The 7,664-nt window shown below is 42.2% G+C and overlaps 1 pseudogene across 1 annotated transcript; it reads left to right on the top strand.

The window, feature by feature from the left end:
* The first annotated feature begins 6,420 nt into the window (after positions 1 to 6,420).
* On the top strand, positions 6,421 to 7,376 carry LOC307177667 (regulatory factor X-associated protein-like; annotated as a pseudogene). Its single transcript has one exon. The product of its transcript is annotated as a regulatory factor X-associated protein-like (transcript).
* Positions 7,377 to 7,664: the final 288 nt, after the last annotated feature.

Below are 7,664 nucleotides of genomic sequence, written 5' to 3'. Positions count from 1 at the left end.
ATACCTGGCCATTTCCTATAGAAGAAGGGTAAACTCTAGAAAATACTGTTCACTTACTACTTTCTTTTTTGGGGCAGGGGGGGGCACGTTATGAGAAGATTAGTATGCTTCTAATTTAATGTAATAACATTTTGCTTAATGTCATGAACCATCATTCTTCTGTGGAAATAAAGTTGATAAAAATCAACCATCTTCCCTATTTCTAACATTAACTCCTTTTTGTTCATATCATTCAACTCATTTTAAAAATTATATATTTTTCTTCTTAAAAACAATATATACATTGTAAAAATTTAGAAAATGCATAAATGATAAAGAAGAAAAATGCCCATAATACATTTACCCACAAATAACTAAACATTTTGATGTATAACCTCTTTCTACACACAAATAAATTTAAATGAAACAGGATCAAATTGTATATACTCTTCTGCAAGTTGCTTTGTTCACTTAAAAATGTTATCATGGGGCTTCCCTGGTGGCGCAGTGGTTGAGAGTCCGCCTTCTGATGCAGGGGACACGGGTTCGTGCCCCGGTCCGGGAAGATCCCACATGCCGTGGAGCGACTGGGCCCGTGAGCCATGGCCGCTGAGCCTGCGCATCCGGAGCCTGTGCTCCGCAACGGGAGAGGCCACAACAGTGAGAGGCCTGCGTACCGCAAAAAATAAAAAAAAAATTTAAAAATGTTATCATGATGTAAGCTATTATATATACAATGGATAAACAACAGGGTCCTACTATATAGCACAGGGAACTAATATTCAATAACCTGTGATAAACCATAATGGAAAAGAATATAAAAAAGGAATATATATATATATGTATAACTGAATCACTTTGCTGTATAGCAGAAATTATACAACAGTAATCAACTATACTTCAAGAAAACCAAAAAAGAAAAACATTAATATCTAGAAATATAAAATCAATACATGCAAATGGCTATTTAACCTACTCCCAAATGATGTTGCTATATAGTGGTTAAAAACTTCACCTAGAATATCACATCATGGCTAGAACAATAGCAACAAAAAAGAATATAAGTAAATATAACAGATGCAAAATGATGGTGTGTCTTTGGTCTTTCTCAAAAGAAAAAAAAATGAGAGATAGGGAAACAAAGTAAAAATATGTTTTCCCCAAATGTTTCATAATTTTTAATAAAACATTTTAGCAAACTGTTTTTCTTAAAATGGAATTAAAGCTAGAATAAAAATACAATCACCTCAAAAACTAAACAAAAAAAAAAGTTGTCATGAAAGTATTCCCCCATGTCCTTAAATATTCGCCTGTAGCATCTTTGTGAAGGTTCGTATACTGTCACATCACATGGATGTATCAATTTACTTAAGCAGTCCTTTATTACTAAATGTTTAGATAGTTTCCGGGTTGCTGTTATTATGAAAAAAAGCCACAATGAATATCATTGGGGATAAAATGCATAGAAATACAACTCTTTTTTTTTTTTTTTGTGGTACGCAGGTCTCTCACTGCTGTGGCCTCTCCCGTTGCGGAGCACAGGCTCCGGACGCGCAGGCTCAGCGGCCATGGCTCACGGGCCCAGCCGCTCTGCGGCATGCGGGAATCTTCCCGGACCGGGGCACGAACCCGTGTCCTCTGCATTGGCAGGCAGACTCCCAACCACTGCGCCACCAGGGAGGCCCCACAACTCATTTTTAAAATTAGTCTAAAGCATACTATTCAGGATGATAAACTCCTGGGCTCTAAAATGCCCATTGTGTTTGTTGTTAAGCAATTATTTGATGTTTTGAATTCGTAGAAGTATTGCTTCCTCTGTGAGTCCAGTTAAAAGAATGGGCTAATGTTCTAAGTATAAATGAACTCTGTCTAGCTTTAGATGGCTTCATAACCCATGTAAACAACACATTCTCCTGGAAATTCCCTAAGTGTGTTACATTTCCTTTAGCTGGAGTTCCCTCTAGCATTTGTTTAATCCAGCATCATTTTGACTCCTAATCCATTTTTCAAAATAGACTTTCTTTCTAGAGCAGTTTTAGGGTCACAGCAAAAAACTGTACTGTGGGAGAGTTCCCATCTACCCCTGACCCCACACATGCAACATCAGAGACCACAGTGGTACATTTGTTACAATTGATGAACCTACATAGATACATCATTATCACTCAAAGTCCATAGTTTGTGCTAAGGTTCACTTTGGTGTTGTACAGTCTATGGGTTTTACTAAATGCATTTACTAAATGTATTACTAAATGACATGTACCCCCCATTATGGTATCACACAGAATAGTTTCATAACCTTAAAAATCCTCTGGAAACCACTAATCCTTTGTAGAGTCTCCCTATATTTTGCCTTATCCAAGAAGTCATATAATTGGAATCATACAGTATGTAGCCTTGGCTTCTTTCATTTAGTAATACACGTTAACTTTCCTCCATGTCATAACTTGATGGCTTATTTCTTTTTAGCTGAATAATATTCCATAGTCTGGATGTACCAAAGTTGATTTACGCATTCACCTACTGAAGGACATCTTGACCGCTTCCAAGTTGTGGCAATTATGCATAAAGCTGAAATAAATTTCTGTGTGTAGGCTTTTGTGTGGATATAAATTTTCAACTCCTTTGGGTAAATGTCAATGAGCATGATTGCTGAATTGAACGGTAAGACTATGTTTAGCTCTGTAAGAAACTGCTAAACTGTTCCAAAGTAGCTGTACCATGTTTGTATTCCCAGCAACAATGAAGGAGAGTTCCTGTTGGGTGTTGTCAGGCTTCTAGATTTGGGCCATTCTAATCAATGTAGACTGGTATTTCTTTGCTTTAATTTGCATTTCCCTGGTGACATATCACGTGGAGCACCTTTTCATATGCTTATTTGACATTTGTATATCTTCTCTGGTAAAATGCTTGTTCAGGTCTTTTCCCATATTTTATTTGGGTTGTTTGTTTTCTTATTATTGAGTTTTAAGAGTTCTTTGTATACTTTGAGTAACAGTCTTTTGCCAGCTATGTGTTTTGCCAATATTTTCTCCCATTCTGTGGCTTGTCTCCTTATTCTCTTGATCTTAATCTATTTTTAGGATTAGAAGATAGAGTGGGAAAAAATTGGAATAGGAGACAGGGTGGTGCTGGATTATCCAAATGGTGGGCTAGGCCTAAGCTTAGGGCCCCAGTAGAAAGGAGCATCAAAAACATGAGAGGGAGGAGAGGTTGTGGCGGATGGAAAAAAAAAAAAAAAAAAAAAAAAAAAAAAAACATGAGAAACAGGGAATTCCCTGGTGGTCCAGTGGGTAAGACTCCATGCTCCCAACCCAGGGGACACGTCATTGGTTGGGGAACTAGATCCCACATGCATGCCACAACTAAGAGTTCACATGCCACAACTAAGAGTCCACGTGCCACAACTAAGAAGCCCACATGCCACAACTAAAAGATCCTGCATGCCGCAACGAAGATCCAATGTGCTGCAACTAAGACCCAGTGCAGCCAAAATAAATAAATATTAAAAAAACAAAAACAAAAAACATGAGAAACAAAAAGTTCTGAAAGAATCTGATGTCAAAAAAGACAGAATAGGGGACTTCCCTGGTGGTCCAGTGGTAAAGAATCCATCTTCCAATGCAGGAGACGTGGGTTCGATCCCTGGTCGGGGAACTAAGATCCCACATGCCGCAGGGCAACTAAGCCAGTGTGCCACAACTACTGAGCTCACACTTTTCAATGAGAGTACCTGTGTGTTGCAATTACAGAGCTCACGTGCCCTGGAGCCTGAGCAGCACAACTAGAGAGAGAACCCGCATGCCACAACTAGAGAGAAGCCTGTGGCCACAAGAAGAGCCTGTGCCACAAGAAAGATTCCCACATGCCTCAACAAAGATCCTGCATGCTGCAACTAAGACCCTACGCAGCCAAAACAAATAAATTAAATAAATAAAGAGAAATTAGAAATGAGAAGATAAATTTTTTTAAAAAAGTAAAAAAAGACATAATAATGTCCACCTCTGGCTGTAACAGAGTAATTGGCACAAGATTCCCTCTCATTGAACAACTATAGAACTGAACGAGATATGTGATGCACCTTTTTTCAAGCAAAAGATGGTTGGTGTAGGGGTATGATACTGGAGAGATGAGAAACATGTGAAGTAAGCCTCACAATCATCGCAGATTTCTTCTGTGGTGCGTGGAGGTGAATCCTAAGTGGAAGGATGGTGTGCTGAGCTGAGGGGGCAGGGAGTGGGTTACTGGGCTACTAAAGCAGCTGAAAATTGGGGGCAGGTTATTAAAGAAGAGGAAGTTGCACAGGAATTCACCATGGTCCCTGGGTGAGAGCTAGGCTGCACAGGCACAGGGTGAGGTTCTGTGAGGCCTAGCAAAGATGATCTGTTGTGGGCTGAGAGCTGAATGGTGATACTAGAGGTTGTGCTGTTCTGAGCTGTTTTGAGAGGTATTAGTGTCTGGCCAAGCCAGAGTGCAGAGACTTCTATGAGCACTTTGGACTTTCAGGTGAGACTCCAGAAAAGACATAATTTAGGAGTCAGGAATATGTCTTAGTTTAAGGGCTGAGCTCTAAGATTAAAGTCCAAACTGAGGGACTTCCCTGGTGGTGCAGTGGTTAAGAATCCACCTGCCAATGCAGAGGACAGAGGTTCGAGCCCTGGTCAGGGAAGATCCCACATGCCGTGGAGCAACTAAGCCCGTGTGCCACAACTAGTGAGCCCACAAGCCACAACTACTGAGCCCACGTGACACAACTACTGAAGCCCGCGCACGACAACAAAGAGTAGCCCTCACTCTACCCAACTGGAGAAAGCCTGCGTGCAGCAACGAAGACCCAATGCAGGCAAAAATAAATAAATAAATAATAGTAAAAATAAATAAATCAACTTATTTAAAAAAAAAGGTCCAAACTGAAATACACCCACTCTAATAAAGAATAAAACCAAGGCTAAAATGGCCAAAAGGATATACCTGTAATTTAACTACCTACCAGAACAAAAATCAGTACCCTTTAAAGGAAGACAATGTAATCCAGACTTCTTAAAATATATCACCCACAATGGGGACTTCCCTGGTGGTGCAGTGGTTAAGAATCTGCCTGCCAATGCAAGGGACACGGGTTCGAGCCCTGGTCCGGGAAGACCCCACATGTCGGGGAGCAACTAAGCCTGTGCATCACATCTACTGAGCCTGTGTGCCACAACTAGTGAAGCCTCTGCGCCTAGAGCCCATGCTCCACAACAAGAGAAGCCACCGCAATGAGAAGGCCGCACACTGCAACGAAGAGTAGTCCCAGCTCGCCACAACTAGAGAAAGCCCGCGCACAGCAACAAAGACCCAACACAGCCAAAAATAAATAAATAAATTTATAAAAAAATAAAGTAAATATAATAATATAATACTGTTAAAAGATAAACTGAGGCACATTAAACTTTTGAAGAGTTCATTGGAGCAAACATTGATTTGAATCAGGCAGTGCCAAACTGAAACTGGTTAGAGGGCACGCTACTGTCAGGAGCCAAGGGAAAAGGCTTTTACAGAGCAGTCGCAGGAGCAAAGCAAGGACATTATTTAACTGGCTCTAGCTTGAGCAGTTGCATTATCTGGGAAAGTCTAGTTGGCTGTTTGTGATTGGCTGTTCTCAAGTTTTGATTTTTTACCCTTGAGGCATTTATAGAAATTGACTCTGGCTTAGGTTTTGGCTTGCTTACTTTGGGGGCCAAAGCGTTAGAGCCACCCTAGTCTAATGACTTCCTTGTTAATGACTTTCACGATAGTGTGGGGTTTGTTATGTATGTCTATGTAAAATACATGACAATAGCAAAAGAGGTGGTAAATAAAATTTTAATGTAATAAGATTCTCATATTTTACATATTCATTCATTTAATATATTCATTCTAAATAGACTGTGATGAGTTAAGGATGCAAATTATAATCCCTAGAACCACCACCAGAAATGTAACTGAAAGACAGGATAGTTAGGGCGTTTGGGATTGACATGTACACAATGTTATATTTAAAATGGATAACCAACAAGAACCTACTGTATAGCACAGGGAACTCTGCTCAATATTATGTAACAACCTAAATGGGAAAATAATTTGGAAAAGAATAGATACATGTATATGTATAACTGAATCACTTTGCTGTACACCTGAAACTAACACAACATTGTTAATCAACTATATTCCAGCCCCTTTTCCTCTCGCGGGTCCCGGGTCTTGGTTTGCTAAGTGCACTTGGGACCGGCAGGTGCTGAAAGGTTGGGGTCGTGGACCCTCGCCAGGTCTCAGCAGCACGGAGGTGCAGGCTGCCGCCGAGGGCGCGGGGCCGGCGCCGCTAGCGGGGCGCTCCGCCCGGGGGCCCCCGCCCCTGCCCCCGGCCAGGCCCCGGCTCCAGCCCCCGTCCCGGCTGCGGCCTCACAGTTTACCCTGCTGGTGATGCGCCCCTGTGGAGAGCAGGACGAGGCTGCGGCCGAAATGTGTCCTGCGGCAGGCTCCGGCCCTGGCGGGGCAGCGCCAGGGCTGGCAAGCCCGTTCGGTACCTGTGCGAAGTGGCGGGGGATGGCGAGGAGGAGGCGAGGGAAGATGAGACAGACCTGCTGGACACTTCGGACCCCGGGGAGAGGCGAGAGCACGGCTAGTTTGGAGGATCTGGAGGACGAGGAGACCCACTCTGGGGGAGAGGGCGGCAGTGCGGGAACCCGGGGCCGGGGCAGAGGCAGGGGCAGCGGCGGGGGCCTCATGAGCAAGACCTGCACCTACGAGGGCTGCAGCGAGACCACGAGCCAGGTGGCCAAACAGCGCAAGCCGTGGATGTGCAAGAAACATCGCAACAAGATGTACAAGGATAAGCACAAGAAGAAGAAAAGTGACCAAGCCCTGAACTGCAGTGCGGCCGCCCAGGCTGGCAGCGCGGGAAACGTCAAACTTGAGGAAAGTGCAGATAATATACTCTCTACTGTTAAACAGAGAACAGGATCTTTTGGGGATCAACCTGCAAGACCTGCTCTTTCAGAACAAGTGTTAAATCAAAAAAGACTTCTTACTAAGAAGTCCAGAAGTGGTGCAGTTTTTACAGAAACAGCAACAACTATTATATTAGCAAGTTTTGGAGCAAAGACAACAGCAGTTTCCAGGAACATCAGTGTGAGGGAATTTATCAAGAAGATCTATACGTTTTTTTATCTTATTGTAGTGGGTGGACATATTTTTATACTAAAGATAAATGGGGTAAGATTTGCCAGTAGAAGGTAAACAGTCATTTCCCTGTGACTGTATGTGTCCAATTGGGGACGATAAGTTTTGCACATTGTGCATCTAATCCTTTCAGATCACTGTGGATGTGAAGAAATCAGCTTATCTTTCCAAAGTAATATTTAATTACAATGTTTTTTTAAACAACGTGTTCCTCTTCAGTCATTGTTACTGAAGGTAATGAAGCAGTTGCTTTCTGTGGGAGTCAGGAAGTTAATAGATTTTAATCTTGGATCTCAGTGATTCTCATTAAGGGGCAGTTGGAAACATATGGGTATGTTTTTGTTTGTCACAGCGACCTTGAAAACTGCTGGTTTTTAGTGAATAGGACAGGAATGCTAAGTGTCTGGAATGGTCCCCCACAACTAAAAATTATGTTACACGCAATGCCAATAATCCTCTGTTTAGAAACACTGAGAGCTATTTGT

This window comes from Stenella coeruleoalba (genome assembly GCF_951394435.1).
Source record: "Stenella coeruleoalba genome assembly, chromosome: 19".
NCBI classification, from domain to species: Eukaryota; Metazoa; Chordata; class Mammalia; order Artiodactyla; family Delphinidae; genus Stenella; species Stenella coeruleoalba.
Note: the sequence above shows the minus strand (reverse complement) of the source record. Positions and strands in the feature narration are given on the sequence as shown.